Source organism: Triturus cristatus, chromosome 3_1 (genome assembly GCF_964204655.1).
Source record: "Triturus cristatus chromosome 3_1, aTriCri1.1, whole genome shotgun sequence".
NCBI lineage: Eukaryota > Metazoa > Chordata > Amphibia > Caudata > Salamandridae > Triturus > Triturus cristatus.
In genome coordinates this window covers 256,528,765-256,545,481 of record NC_140583.1, presented here as the reverse complement: position 1 = coordinate 256,545,481, position 16,717 = coordinate 256,528,765, and the positions used below count along the sequence as shown (strand labels likewise).

The window sequence follows — 16,717 nt, the reverse complement described above, 5'->3', positions numbered from 1 at the left end:
GCAAAGGACTTCTTTGCAAAGTCGAAATGGCAGTTTAAAAGTGCACACAGTCTGCAACGGCATGCCTGAGACATGTTTGGTACGACAACTCAAGTGGGCGGCACAATAAGCACTGTAGACCCACTATTAGAGAAGGCTTTTGAGGCGCTTATACAAAATGCAGTCAAGAAACCAAATACTGTTAGAATAAAATTTAAATCTGTATTATAGAAAATGCATAGAGTGTGCTCTGTGTCCCAATTAAATGTCCTAACTAGGTGTAGGCCAGTTTTACCATGTCTTAAGGAGTGAGCACGAAGTGCGGTAGCACTGGTTAGCAGAGTTCTAAAAGCCAACAAAATAGGTTTAGAAAACAGGAGGAGAGGAGGAAAAACGTCCGAGGATGATCCTGCTGAGAGGGTCATGGTTAGCAATGCGGCAAATCAAAGAACAGTTCATTCATTTACAATTAACCTAAAAAAAGAAAATATGTATCATCTAAATGTTATTTGATTACAAGCAATAACAGAGGTAGCTAATTCTCAAATGTAACCCAAGAGGGCTTCACTGTAGTAATCAATATAATTATCCATCCACACACTGCCCCTGTCCTTTTTCTATCCTCTTCCAGGACATGATTTGGATGGAGAGGGATGGAAACTGGTACCTAGAAGGGATTATAGGCGGAGACCTAATGTAAATTTAGAACACCTTCCCACTAGAATCATTGCTGATAATTATTTTCCCTTACAAAATAGCTATAGTTGTTTGGACATGCTGGACTGACTGAGTGAGAAAGGGACAGGTGTTGTGCCGGGACTAAAAAGGTCTCTATTAAATGACCCACACTCAGATACTCTCACACAGAGCGTTGGTCTAAAGCAGTTACAAACCGACGAGAAATCTAGCATGTTGGTTACTATCACACCCACAATTGAACTTTCAGTACAAGAGGTAGTATCAACTGACCCAAACGCCTTCATTATGGACATCCTCCCCCCACCCCCTAAGTCCTCTAAACACCAAACTTCTCTTTTAAACATTCTTTCCTGGAATATTGCGGGCTTGTCCAACAAATTAAACTGTCAGGCTTGGAATAGCTTTATAGTAAACAGGGATATATGTCTATTCCAAGAAACGTGGATGAGGGAGGACAGTGCCCGCACTGGCTATGCTGCCTTCTCCAAAAACGCCAAATGGAGTGGCAAAGGTCGCCCTCCTGGTGGGCTCACAACCTGGATAGCCTCTCATCTAGGCTGCAGGGCATCCCCTGTGAAAGCAAACTCGGAGGACATTTTGGCAGTTCTATTGGAGTGGCCAGGTCTGTCCAGTCTCCTGGTAATCAATGTTTACTCAAGGCCAGTTAGTAATTCGCAAGAATCTACTACTATTGCTGAGCTCGATTCTGCCCTAACCACAATTCCTGTGGGCACCCCCTATATAGTAGGAGGAGATCTGAATTGTCACTTTGAACCCCTTTTGGGCCTAACGGATGGCCTGTCCCAGGAGGAAGACAACATCTGGTCCATACCACCGTCCCACCTTCCAACACCAAAAGTGTGGTCCCCCCTGGCGGTACAAACCACTTCTCTCACTCTCAAGCATGGGCTGAGGGCCTGCAATGGAAGGCTACCATCAGACATTCCCTCAAACTGCACATATCATAGAGAGGGTAAAACATCGAGACTGGACTACATTCTGGTCCCATTAGCCCTTTGGTCGCAAATAAGTGACTTTCGGGTACTCCAAAGAGCTGATAGTGATCATAATGCTTTGCAGCTCGAGTTACATTATTCTGGCCTAGAACCAAGGGAGAATAACTGGGATTCACCTGACCCGGGATTACTCCTTTCTACCAACAGACGCAGAATAAAATGGGAGAATCTAGTAGCCAAAGAAGGGATGATACCAAATTTATATGCCCTACTCGTTCCGATCCTGGAGAAGGTTCAAACTCTCAATCTGCATCCTAGCACTCCGGGATCATTCAACAACTTCTGGCAGTTACATGTAGATCTTATCACTTCTACATCAGAAATCCTTACTGGCAAACCCAAAAGGGCCCTTCCTACTTCAGTCCCTTCCTGGTATAACCCAGCCTGCAGGAAGGCTAAGAGTGACCTTCTGTCCACAATTAAGTCAGGTCAGGACTGGACAGAAATCAGGGAGAAAAGAACAGCCTACAAATTATTAACTAAGAACGCAAAACTGGAATGGGAACAAAATAAATGGGAGAAATTATCGAAATTTCTGGCAGAAGGAGACTCCAGGAATTTTTGGCGATGTGTAAACACTGGTTCAGAAGAATTGGTCTCTGCGATTGAACCCAACATCTCAGCTGAGTCCTGGCGAGACCACTTCCAGTCTTTATACACCTCCCCCGCGGGGACAGGGGCCGATACCGTCCCGACGGAAGTCACCACTACGTCGGGCTTTTTCTTTTCCCTAAAAGAAGTTAGAGTAGCTATCATGGCCCTTGCTACAGGAAAGGCGCCAGGTTTGGATGGACTGCCCGGCGACCTTTTCAAGCAAGAACCTGAAGTTTGGGCACCTTACTTCACGTTTTTATTTAATTCCATCCTGAAGGGTATGGAACTACCAGATACTTGGCTGGGCGCAGAGATTGTCCCAATTTTTAAAAAGGGCTCTCCTCTGCTCCCAGCCAACTATAGACCGATTAGTCTCATTGATGTTTCCCAGAAACTCTTTGGCAGACTCATCCTTAACCACTTGCAGGACTGGATTGAGGACTCTAACATCATGAGCACATACCAGGCTGGTTTTAGAAAGAAAGTTTCGACCATTGACCAGATTTTTCGTTTAAATCTTATTCACTGGAAGACCGTATTATTAGAGGGCGGCACTCTATACACGGTCTTTGTCGATTTACGCGCCGCATTCGACTTAGTGCCTAGAGAAAAATTGTGGGTTGTTCTTGACGATCTGGGCATCCCAACTGACATCCTAGCCATCTTGAGAAGACTACACTTGGGGAACTATGCAAGGGTGAGGTGTGGGAGAGGGGGCGCCCTAACGGACCGCTTCCCCGTTGACAGGGGGGGGGGTCAGACAGGGTTGTGTGCTCGCACCGACTCTTTTCTGCCTCTTTGTCAACGGGGTGATTAGCCACTTGAATGCGTTGAAAGACACGGACGCTCCGAGGCTTGGAGGCTCGAGGGTACCCGCTATTCTCTTTGCGGATGATACCCTATTGCTCTCCAAGTCTCCCATGGGCATCCAGCGGATTCTTGATGGGTTCACACTCTTCTGTGCATCTCGGGGGTTGGAGATCAATGCGTCAAAAACTAAGTACATGATCTTCAACCCCCCATCAAACACTCGCCCCAATCCCACTCTCGGGCCCTCTAGGCTAGAGAGGGTCTTCACATTCGAGTACCTGGGGATAACATTAAATCAATCTCTGTCCTGGGATACGCACCGCACTAGGGCGAACCTGAAATTATCTCAAATGATAGGAGGACTGGCAAGGATGTCCCGGGGTTTGACTTACCAACCATTTTCCCCTCGCCTACAAATATACAAATCACAGGCAAAAGGGGCAGTGACCTATGGTGCTGAAATATGGGGACACACTGTCACTCAGACCATCCAGGTGACTGAGAATAACTTCCTCAGACAACTAACAGCTCTTCCCCCCAGCACCCCCCTCCTACCTTTGAGACTCGACCTAGGCCTCAGACCAATTTCGGAAGAACTGTGCCTTAAACCCTTACTGTATTGGCGAAGGCTATGGTCTACACCAGAATTATCCGACTATAGATCTGAGCTTCAGGAAATCCTGACGCTCTGTAATCCTGCACGACTTCCCTGGCTCAGGCATATTAAACAAACCTGCGAGGCACTAGGAAGACAGAACTTATGGTCTCACCCGGAAATCACATGTCCCAGAGTCTCAAGGAAATCTCTAGCCAAAGACTATTATGAACACCATTTATGTCTCCAAATTAAAAATACACAGGAGAGGTCCCTCATGGGCAAATTCTTGGAGTCCAAAGACCTATACTGCCAAGAGCTGGTGTATGATAATATAGGCCCCCCGCTTACCAGGAAGCTCTTCATGCAATGGAGGTACAGCACCCTTCCTCTCAAAGCGCACACTGCTTGCTGGACAAACTGAGACTTCATCACAATGCCCAGCTTGTGCGCATCTGAGGGAGTGTGACCTGCACATAATATTTTTTTGCCCGGCATATAGAAGAGCAAGACAGTACTGGCTGGTCCCACTCCTCAAAAACTTGGGCTTCAGGACCTACCTTCCGGCATACAGGATTTTAAAAAGAGATCTCTCGGCCCCAACTGTGTTTGCAGTTTCAAAATTTTTAACGGCAATGTGGCACAGTCGTACTAAATGTATTAAGCTTTTATTAACCAAATGATTGTTTTATACTCTGGTCAACCACCTGGAAACTATTACTGTATCCTTCGTTCTTTTAAAATGTTGTATAATGTATTCTTTTATGGTCCAGGCGACCGAAATAAAGATCAAGAATGAATGAATTATATAATTCAGACTTGATAATCATGTAAATCCATGTGTGCACCTCAATAGGACCTCACGTTCCGAACTTTACTTTAATATCGTTCAAGCATCCAATGATATTCCCAGCAAAACAGACCACTGCGATCATACACCAATCTTTAAGATCATATCACAACTTTAACTACTTAGTCAAATGTGCTTACATTAAGTCCATTTCCTGCACCCACAAAACACAAAAAAAGTGATGTAAAGACTGACCGTGTATCATTGTACTAGATTGCAATATTGTTTGATATGACAATTGTATTGTGAGACCAAGATATACTTTACGTTAATGATATTTGCGTGAACTGTTCTGTGAATTGGAATTGCACACTAAGCATGGGGTGAGCAAATGTGTGACTACATTGTCAAATGATAATTCACTATTAAAAAAAAATGACATTGCCACAATCCTAGCACTTTACACTAAATAGGAGTCCTTCTCACCTAATGTGATCAGAGGTATTAGAACAAATCTGGTTTCATAAACAATGAAAAGACTTGAATGAGAAACCCCACAGAGCATCATGAAGAGATTTTAAAGTTTCAAAAGGCTTCCTATGCGGTTTAGGAGACAGCAGGTCCCCAAAAAACAAATAGTGCACATTTTGTTGCATGCGACGTCCATGAGAAATAAACACAAAAAGAAGATTATGGATGTACCAGACAACAAAATAGCCCAGGCCTAGTTTGGACTATGCAAGGAAAACAGTTCTGTAAATCACAGCACTATTGTTTCAATTGAAAAATGCTCATGTTAATGGGAAGTTCTAATTCTAATTTAACATTGGATATAACCGCTTGCTCATAAGAAACCTGTGAAATATTTTCCAATAAATATGCAGATAAGTGTTTGATGCAAGGGTAGTTTCATGTAAAAACTTTACCCCCAGTGTGTCTACATTTTAAGATTGAGAACCCGCTGGCACGTACTTTTAACATTACTCTGATTAGATGGGCAAACTATGCGGCACCAGCTAACTTTGTTGTACCAGCTGTTCCACTTCCGACGTATTTAGCTTAGTTGCCGTGCTTGGCAAGTTTATACAAGGAATCACATGTTAACTTAGCGTCTTGATTTTTGCATTTCTTGCATCTTTTCTGAGAGTCACTGACACCCTTCTCATGAGAGCGCTGCACACCTGCAGTTTGTCACTTGAGTTCTGATGCTTGTGCAGCGGCGGCTCCTCTGCTATGCCAGAGGAGCACCGCCCCCACCTGCCAGCCGCCAAGAAAATTAAAACGACAATAAACCCTTGTTTATTATAGTCTTATTTTTGCTCTTTGAGGCAAGGCTTAGGGGTGGGGCTAGGGTGATGACAGGCTGCACTGCTATTCAGTACGCAGGACGTAGGCGGATCAGTCATGTGCACTGAATCGCTCTCAGACCCAGAGCCACGTAGCGGGTGGAGAGCAGGCACAGGCTCAGAGTCTAACCTCAGCGTTCCGGCCGATCTGGACCCTGCTTTCAGCAGCATGAACGTAGTGTCAGGATTGGCTGCAGTTGACTCTGGGAGCTTGTGCCTGCAGTGGAGAGGAGCAAATGTGGCAGGTAAGTGTTTTTTTTGGTCTAGTCGTCCATCCATCCATCCGCCACCCCTCTCCCACCTTCCTTGCCATTCTATTGACACACTGGCCGCTAATGTGCTTGTGTGCAAAGGTCTATAAAAACCCCATGTATTGTGGAACAGTTCAGCATTAAATGTTCAATGCGGTCATAGGAGGAACCAGTTGCGGCCGGCGCTGATAGTGGCCGAGGGAGGGGGTGGGCAGACTATGAAGAGACAACAACAAAAAATTCCTGCGGCATGAACATGAAGGTAATGCAACACATTGTGGGGGAAGAGATGGGTAAAAACAATCATGTAAAGAGTTAGAAGGGCTGAGGCAGAGTGAAATGAGAGGTTGAATCCAGGTGTATTCATGAGAGAAAGAAGAGTGAATGAAACCACACCATGAAACAACCCTTGTCACTCATACATGTCGACAATAAAAGAAATTAGGAAAGTTTTCAAAATTCATTAAGACTATTGTGCTCTAATGAAGCAACTGTGCTGCAATTAGAAAACTTAAAAATGAGCAAAGTAATTAGCAATACGAGCAAACTGTATGCTAGAATCCTCCTCTAGGTTTTCTAAAGGGCAAGTCTTGGTTTATATGATTAGAAGTGGTGTGTTGGAAAACAGCAGCTGTGCCCCTTTGTTTTCTCTAAAGGTTAGAATATGTTGCGGACAGAAAAAAAAAAAACAGCACCATGTTGTTCAACCTTGTACGCAATGTTCAAACTGAACCACAAAAACGAAGAACTGAATAATAAAAACAAGTGCAGTGTATTTCAAAATAATATCATGGCACGAATTAAATTGTGTTGCGTTCAAAGCAAAGCGGCCAACAGCATAAAGTTAGGCTAAAATAAAGGAGAATTACAGTGAGAACTTACTACAGTGTCAGATGAAAGGGCTGGTTGCCTTTTCCAACTTCTATTTAGGTAGAATGGGTACATCTAAAGCCTCTTGGAAGGTGGTGGCTGAGAAGGTGGTGGTTTTATCAATATCCTTCCAGTTTTAGGCTAAATTTGGATCCGTTTTTGTTTAGAGTCCAGTCTTTCTTGAAGTTTGTGGAGAATGGGCTCCACAGCCCTCTCCACGATCTTTTTTGGCACCGGCTTTGATGAGGCTCCGAGCTGATTTTTTGTTTCGGCACCAAAGTTATCAGCACAGACTATCAAGCAGACCCAGGAGAAGTGGAAGCTGTAGAGGTTGTCGGCACCAAAGCTTTCGGATTAGAGTGGTGTTTCGGAACCAACCCGGGGGACAGTGCATCCAAAATGGATTCTCGTGCCAGCCATGGCCTACAGGCAGGCAGAGGTAGTCAGAGGGCCTCCCAATTTGTAGGTTGAAGTCTTTTAGGAGGTTCAATTTGAGGCTGAGGGACAGGGGGTAGTGTACTCAATCTAACAATGGAGTCAATGCCCATGCACTGTATTGCTTAGGAATAGTCATTCTACTTCGTGAATCGAAAGACTCTACGATCAAAAACAACCTGCACACATCCAGACATAACACTAAAGGGCAAGAATATGCACAGCATGTGTATCTACTACACACATGCCTCAAGCACGTGCTGCCACACGGGTGCCACACAGGTGATTGCTGTAATTTTTCAGCTGCCTTGTTGCCTTTGAGTTCATCATTACTCTGATCCCCCAAAAACACGCCTCATCTAAAAATGCCTTGGCTTCTCTCCATTGGCTCCCCGTTGAGGAAAGGATAACATTTAAAACATTAAGTCTTAGGCTCAACTCCAAAGGACCCTTCCTGATTAGGGCACTCTTGACACCATACATCCCAAGTAGGTCTTTAAGATCTTCGACCACCCAACTCTTGAAGGTACCTCATTCACAGAACTAGATGGAGCAGAAAATCCTTCTCACATCTTATTCCTAAACTTTGGAACTCACTGCCTGTAGAATTACGAAACCTAGACAATGAGACCGTTTAGAAAACTGCTAAAAGCCTGGCTCAACCCCCTACTAAGACCGCTCATATGGACCCCTATTGGCGAATGTGCAATGATATGGATCATCCAGCAATGGGAAGCCTTTGGAAGCCATGTGCATTGGAAGTCTGCATACAATAGAATAGAAAGCGCAGCAGAGTGCTGTACAAGAGTACAAGCCTGCCGAAGTGAAGCTTTAACCTATGGCTTAAGATTCGGCTCTGAACAACGAGGTTAATTCCAGTCTGCACTCCCTAAAGAATCCAACCGGATTGTGGATTATCCGGATCCTTTCCTTGTGGTACCCAGCACCACTACCACTGGCTGTCCTTTCCTCGCCCTGAAGTCCTGCTGCGACTGGTGCATTCACACACAATCCTGGGTCGAAACATCGGCGTATCCTGACAATCCACACCCTACGTTTTCCTCCTCACTTAAAATAACAGAATGTATACGAGATTAATTGGAGATTCATGTGTTTAGGGATGGATGTCTATTGATTTCAACATTTTACATACCGTTATGTACAGCACTGAACATCGTATCTTTACTTAAAAACACCTCGTCATTTCTAGATCACGTATCCACTTATAAGTTACCACTTTTTTTTTAACGTGTAAATATTTTCTCGTGACTGCCAAAAATTTGAAAACTGAAAATTAAAAGCTAAATACCACAATAAATTAACCTGGATTAGCTTCATCAATGCTGTGAGAAGTTGGCCTGGTATATGCTGGTCCTAACTATAACTACCTACTGGCGACCGCCAGTAGGTAATATATATATAGTTAGGACCCTGTTTCCATAGGAAATCCGCAACATTCTATTTGGAATAACTTTGGCGCCGGTCGACGAATGCTCGCGAAATTTTCAAAACTAATGGGGCGCTACGCTCCGCTCCTACCCTGAAAGTCTCGGGGGGGATTCGTCAAGCGGGGGCTGAGATAAAAGGGGGGTCCCAAAACGAGTTTTCCCCATGCATTTTTCCATAGGACCTTTAGACACAGCTACAGCCCGAACGGCTGAACGGAATTACTTGAAATTTGGCAGAGAGGTAGTCCTCAGGTCAAGGAAGTGCCTTTTGTAGGTCTGGTGTAAATCTGTTCAGTATTTCCTGAGAAAATAGCATTTAAATCAATATATATGTCTGTGGGCGTGCTCCGTGCGCTTACCCTAAGCTTACCGTACGCGCACAGTGCTGTGCGCGGGCGCGATTCTGATTGGTTGTTAGATCTTAGTAAACATTCGAATCGGTCGAAATCAGGAAGTGTCGGCCGCCATTTTGTCTCTCGCAGTCTGAGGGGGTGTAAAACAAAGGTGGATAACGTGAAAAGGGGGCAGGCTGGACAGTTCCTGACCCCCTAGCTTTTGTCAGGGGGGTCTTAGAAGGACCCCCAAGGGGAAAAAATTAATTTAATTTTTTCTTTTTTTAAATCGCCGAATGCGCGCAGCGTACGCGCATGGCGTAAACTGAGAAATTCCGTGAAATTCGCGTAATTACGCGTACCGTGCGTGCACGGTAAAAAAAAAATTTCAAAAAGGAAAGCTTAAAAAAAAAAAAAATTGAGAGGTAAGGTTGGCTCTTAAAAGAGCCGTTGGGTTCATAGAGGGATGGAGGAAAGAAAGAATGGGAATATTATGAGCGCCTACAAACGTGCTGGTCTATCTTATTGTTAATAAGGGGAACACTGGTCTCCCCAAAAACAATAAGACCACAACACGTTATACACCTCATTACAACCCTCCCAAATCGAGGGTTAACGTCCAGAGGAGCAGAAGAAGGTGATGCTCCCACCTCAGAGGAAGGGCTCAGCTGAGCTGCCGATGATGTACTCGGCTGAGCTTCTGAGGCTGGGCTCTGGTGACTTACTGAAGAGTTTTCTCCAGTATGTCGATCAAAGGTCCTGGGATGTTTATCCCTAAGGTGTCTCAGAGTGATTTCCAAAGGAATACTTTTTCCTAGGATTTCCTCTTGATAAAACACGGTCACAAAGTGTGCAAGTGACCAGTGGAGCATTGACCTTTTTCTCCCCCTCTGGAAAAGTAAAATACTCCCATACAAAAGAAGTCTTCTGTTTCCTCCTTCTCTGGATGATGGTGGTGCTGCTAGCCTCACTCTCAGAAGAGGTCTGCTGTTCTGCCATTGTATCCCAAAGACAATTCAGCTCCTGCTCCTAGAGAATCACAAGCAGTAATGAGGGGAATGGGTGTGGTGTGGGAAGTTTCTGGAACTGAAAGTAGTTTCAACCAATGAAAAGTGTTCTTTCAAGCAGTAATGAGGGGAATGGGTGTGGTGTGGGAAGTTTCTGGAACTGAAAGTAATTTCAACCAATGAAGTGTTCTTTGTGGATCACATGACCTACTGTGCGCGCTCCGTAAGCTTACGGTACGCGCTCGTAAACAAGTACGCATGCACGAACGGGACGCTTACGGAGCGCGTACGTAAGATGCACTCGCGCATGCGCATTACACGCCCCTGCGTAACCGCGACGTTGCTTCCGGGTGTACACGTACGTCATGCACGTATCGCGTAAGCGCGCTGTACTTATGATGTGCGGAGCGCGTAGCGTCAGCTTACCGTACGCGTATCCTATTACGTACGCGCACCGTACTTATGACGTACGGAGCGCGTACCGTCAGCTTACCGTACGCGCACGGAAAAATGCATTAAAAAAAACCTTTCCATAATGCAGGATATAGTACATATATTTTATACATAGGTTTACAATAAATCTCAAAAAAAAATTGCATTTAAAAAACCGTACAAATTCACTGAAAAAACCATGGGTTTCACACACGTTATAGTTAGGAATTAGCATTTAAAAAACCTTGCAAATTCAGTGAAAAAACCATAGGTTTCACACATGTTATAGTTAGCTGTACATTTCACTCGTAAAAAACCAATGAAATTCCCGCGTTATAGTTAGTGCAGGCAACTATAACTCACGCGACCGCAATCCTCTGTTGATGCAAATACTGTATCTTTAGGTATACATATATTACAAATATTTATTTTTTATAAACACACATATGTCATCAGTGATGTAATATCTGACATCATCAGCAGAGGATTGCGGTCGCGTGAGTTATAGTTTCCTGCACTAACTATAACGCGGGAATTTCATTGGTTTTTTACAAGTGAAATGTACAGCCAACTATAACATGTGTGAAACCTATGGTTTTTTCACTGAATATATATATATATATATATATATATATATATATATATATATATACCTAAACACACCCTACTAGTCTCTTTATGAGGCTAGAGGTAAAAGCACAAGTTGCACTTCAAAATGTTACAGTAAAGTAGCACAATACACGTTAGGCCCTAGGGGTGGACCAAACCATATCCTAAAATAGTGGTATAAGAACCACGACTTAACTAGACACAAGGCCTATAGCATCGCTGGGACCCCAAGGAAACACCCAAGGTAGTGACACAGGGGACCCACTGGGGCAGTGTCGTGTGTGAGAACACAGCCGTGAGCTCCAGTTAGCTTTTATGGGGAAAGTCGCTGTTCGATTTTTAGAGTTAAAGGACACTTCGGAATGGAGTAGGACCAGACCCTTTTGGACTTGGACAGTTCTAGGTTCAACACCCACGGGAGCACCAGAGTACTCTAGTTACCTCACCCAGGGAAGCCAAAAGCATAGGTGTCAAATGGTGTCAGGTCACAACGTCGTTTTCAATGGCTGCTGGCGAAGAAGTGCTGCTGCCAGGAAGATGCGCAGTGTTCTAAGAGATCCAAGATTGGATCAGAGATGGGAAGAACCTGGATGCAGAGGGGACAGAGTCTGGGTCACTTGCCAGTGACCAGGTGCACGATAGACTATTGCCAACCGATGTCAGGTGTTTCAGGTGAAGCTTGACCCTTCAGCCACGAGGACCAGGAGGCGTCGATGACCAGGAGCTGGATTCGAGCTGTCCCACAAAGGATGTCAAGTGCTGCAGCATTGGTGCCTGGATTGGATACAAGCCATGCAGAAAGGAGAAAGATGCTTCGGTGTGCGCCAGCAAGGTCCGAGGGACTCCCCCAGCGAGGAGTGAGGGCACGTCTGGAGCAACCAGGGAAGCCCAAGGAAAGTCAGAGTTAACTTCACAGGAACCCACCAGTTGACGGACCAGGGATCGTGAAGGGACGTCGACGGGAATGCAAAGAGCGTGTTCCCGGAACACTCGTGGAGTGTAGGCCCACAATCTTCAGTGCAAAAGGTGCTCGGGGTCTGGGCTACAAGTAACCCAATACACAGCCTCGAGAGTCATCGGGAAGCTGATGCACTTGCAAATGTGCACGGTGTCCAGGGGTTCTGGTTCCATGGTACCCACAAGGGCTACGGGTCTCAGCTTTGCTGGGGACTCAGTTTGGCTTCTGGGAAGTCTGGAAATCCACCTCTGGTGTTGCAAAGTCTTCGGCATCCGGCAGGAGCTTCGGAGATGCAGACCGGACAGATGAGTCTTTGGTGCCTGCCAAGCAGGGGACTAACTCCTTTACTCCAAGGGAGATCCTTCAGTCATCTGGCGTTGAACAGATTGTCGAAGGTCCAGGATTCAATTTCATAGTTTTGTCCAGGGATATCTAAAGTTCTGGTTACAGAGGTTCCTTCTTTATACCCAAGGAAGGGGTTGGACTAACTCAGGGGACCCACCTATGTGAGGGTTTGGAAAGAGGGATGGCTACACCCATTTCCTTTGTCCAGTTTCGTGCCAGAGCAGGGGCTGCTAGCCCCTGCAACCAGTTTGAGCTGGACTATGCACAGGGACACCACATGTGCCCCCAGTGCAGGACTTCAAAGCACTCCTGGAGTGCTCCCACCCAGCCCTAATCCACTAAGGCCTGTCTGGGAGGTGGTAACACCTCCCTGTGACAGGAAACCTATTGTCCAGGCCTCCCCTGCCGGAATTTGGGTCAGCAGCAGGAGGCCAGACTCGTGTCTGTGGCTACATCAACCATTTTGTGATGCCAGGGCTCTTTTAAGCTGGTACCGGTGCTGTCATGTCTCTCCCTCTAGAGGGGGGGGGGGGGGTCATACTCCCACACCAGTTACTGGTGTGGGGGTATGATTCCAAGGTGATTGACACCAAACACAACATGTTTCCGTGCAGCCAATCCAAAGTTAGCATTTACCGTTGGGTTATAATGCACTTAAGAGTACATGGTCAGGCTGCATCACAAACAACCCTGGAGAAGCGATTCCGAAGGCTGCAGAGGGACTCTGCTAATGCATGGGCACTAGGCCTGGGCGGTAAATTCCGTTCCGCTCGCGGAATTTGCGTAATTTGCGTAATTTCGCGTTCCGCGGAGAACGCGAAATTGCTAAAAAGTCTGCTTTCCGCGATTTCGCGAAATTTTTGCTTGTTCGCGATCTCAAAATGCGTGTTCGCGAGATATTTCTCCCCGAGCACGCAAACAGCAATTGTGAACAGGAAAAAAGCATCGCGAACAAGCAATTCCGCGTGTTCGCGGAATTTCTGCGTGTTCGCGGAGATTTTTTACCGTTTCGCGGAGATTTGCGTAACGCAATTCCGCAAATTCCGCCCACCCCTAATGGGCACCCTCACACAAAACTAAGCACCCTGCCTTCAGGATTGATAAGACCTGCCATAGGGGTGACTGATAGGTTTATATGTGCAGTGATAGGCGAGATCTAGTGAACCTATATCTCTTTAAGGGGTGCATGCACCACCATACCCAGGCTGGAGTAGCAGGCCTGTGGTGTCATTTTGGAGGGCTTCCCAGGGGTGGCATAATACATGCTTCAGCCCCTGGTAGGCCTCTGGAGTACCTCTGCCCGGAGTACATAGTATACCATATACTAAGGACTTATAAGGGCACCTCAGAATACAATCTGTTGTGTACCTAAGGTACATGGAATCATTTTACAAAAGAAAGCAGATAGTTTGGCTGGGAACCTGCTATTCAGGTCCCCAGCCTAAGTCAGAAACCATTAAAACACCAGGAAAAAGTGGGGGTAACTATGTAGTCAGATTCCACCTTTCAACAAATGTATTTCCTTCTTTCTGCAATCTATTGTTTGAACTGTAAAGAAATTGTTTACCCGACAGAACCAGTTGTATTATACTTATACAAGAGTTAGAGGTACACTCAGCAGAATAGGCTAACACTTGTTTCGGGACCATTCTAAATTAAATTCATGGTGCTTTCTCAGTGCCAAGGGCATTAAGAACCATTGCACTAATTGGAATGTGTAGATTCAGTATTGATAAATTATCTCCTCACCGTTTTGAATCCTGTAATTACGTTTGAGCTGGGGACATTTAGTGTTACTGGATTTAGTTTTTCAATATTCCGTCAATCTTGTTACTCAATGGAAGGAAACTTCTTGGCACAGGCAAGACTAAAAATGTACTCTTAATTCAGCAACTCCATGTTTTCTTTAAAAAAAAAAAAAACACCTTACTCATCCTAGCTCTTAAAATCTGTTGAAGGGTCCTTTGCAAGCAATTTCCCGTCTCACACAAATCTTTCTTGTATATACATTCTCCATCGCCCTTAATGAGCAATAATACTCTCACTATCACTTGTGTACCATATTCATTTCCAATGCAGCCATATCTATATAAAGTACAACTCATGAAAGAAGTGTCTGAACATGGCTTGTGGGAGCGAATACTTTCAACACCCAACCAACTCCCAAGCACTTGGGTTTTTAACCCAAACTTACAAATCAGGTTCTGGAATTCATCCATTCGTCATACAAACTTGGACAAAAGTCAACTCTGAATTTACTCCATAACAGGTATCATCTGTTTCGAGGCAGACTGACCAGTGAAAAATCAAACACATGAAAATTTCTTTGTAATTAGTAGACGGACGACCAAGTCAAGCAGGATTTGTCAGTTCCGTCCAGTCATGCGGCCTGGACTATGAATATATTTCCCTCCATGAACAGCCACAGGGTATAATGTTTAGTTTGCATACGCCATTAACACAAGAAAGCCACATGTTTATTATTGTCACTTCCCTGCAGACGGCAGAAATACATGTCTTCAGATTTTTTTTAGAGTGTATATATATATATATATATGTATATATATATATATATATATATATATATATATATATTCCATATGCAACTGCTCCCAGTTGAAGACACCACACACAACGTTTTGCTTTCACCTTTTATTGTCTGGGAGGCAGCAGCAGGCTAAGACACATCCATCACAGCATCGAGTAACACCATGTCTGCCATACGCGTTTCGGATATGTTCCTTGTTCACTGGCTGGCGTATACGGGGGAAAGGAGCAGCTTTGCTGATTTTAAACAGATGGTTTCAAGTGGTGTTCCCGCCCCACTGGGCGTGTGCTTGCTAGGCACTCTGGGTGACGTAGTCCTTTGCATAGTGCGGTCCATAGTGGTTGTTGCTTTACCTTCACCTCCCCAAATACAATCCCGTTGGGTCGTTGTGCGGAAGAATCCCGCTCGCTGCTTTAGTGACGCCTACTCCAAACAGGTACGTTGTTCCGTTGTCTGTGCTGTTGAGCACACGGACCTGCTTTGCACACAGTGGGGTGTCCTCGTGGTCAGAGCGGACCACAAATATTCCATATGCAACTGCTCCCAGTTGAAGACACACCACACAACGTTTTGCTTTCACCTTTTATTGTCTGGGAGGCAGCAGCAGGCTAAGACACATCCATCACAGCATCGAGTAACACCATGTCTGCCATACGCGTTTCGGATATGTTCCTTGTTCACTGGCTGGCGTATACGGGGGAAAGGAGCAGCTTTGCTGATTTTAAACAGATGGTTTCAAGTGGTGTTCCCGCCCCACTGGGCGTGTGCTTGCTAGGCACTCTGGGTGACGTAGTCCTTTGCATAGTGCTGTCCATAGTGGTTGTTGAAACGCGTATGGCAGACATGGTGTTACTCGATGCTGTGATGGATGTGTCTTAGCCTGCTGCTGCCTCCCAGACAATAAAAGGTGAAAGCAAAACGTTGTGTGTGGTGTCTTCAACTGGGAGCAGTTGCATATGGAATATATATATATATATATATATATATATATATATATATATATATATATATATATATATATATATATATATATATAATGCCCCTCCAGTCAAGAAAAGGAGGAGGCCACACAGGGAGTAGATTCAGAAACGTTAATTCCACACAGTTTAAGGCATGATGCATTTCGGCTAATAAAGCCTTCCTCGGATGCCACTGTAGTAATCAGGTTGCTGCCCCACCTGCGCTTTCAAATAGTCCTGCGCTCTCCTATTGGTGAGAGCACCAGCCAACCCCTGTCAAATGGACATGATGAATTCTGTCCAGCTGAAAGAAAATGCTGGGCAGGACTGGCGCAGAGTGTCCGAAATGAAATAATCCTGGATAACAGTGTCCCAAAACGCTTCCTTATCTCCCCGTATACGTCCCAGCCTCGTGAAATAAGGATCAAACAGGTCGTGAGCAGGAAAACAATGTGACCTGTTCTACGTGAAATCACGAACTGTAGTACACAGCAGCCTTGAAGATTCTCACCCATAAGGCGGGCTGAAGTAATCCGAATCCTCGGGAAACTAAACAAACTGCAACAGCAGACTCCAGCAATACTCCAGCCACTTAGCAGGACGGAGCGTCCTAACACGCCACTGGACAGCGTGGAAACATGTACAAAGCCCCTCCAGTCAAGAAAAGGAGGAGGCCACACAGGGAGAAGATTCA

General features: G+C 45.2%; 1 protein-coding gene and 1 long non-coding RNA gene across 4 annotated transcripts in view; one reads left to right on the top strand and one right to left on the bottom strand.

Annotated features, from left to right (window-relative positions):
* Positions 1–16,717, bottom strand: part of LOC146860054 (uncharacterized) — a 300,404-nt gene that overhangs the window by 94,083 nt on the left and 189,604 nt on the right. The gene's annotated exons all lie outside the window — the stretch shown is intronic.
* Positions 5,892–16,717, top strand: part of LOC146860053 (uncharacterized) — a 206,664-nt gene continuing 195,838 nt past the window's right edge. Inside the window, exon 1 of the long non-coding RNA XR_014978780.1 lies at positions 5,892–6,074. This is a non-coding gene — a long non-coding RNA (uncharacterized LOC146860053). The remainder of the gene's footprint in view (positions 6,075–16,717) is intronic.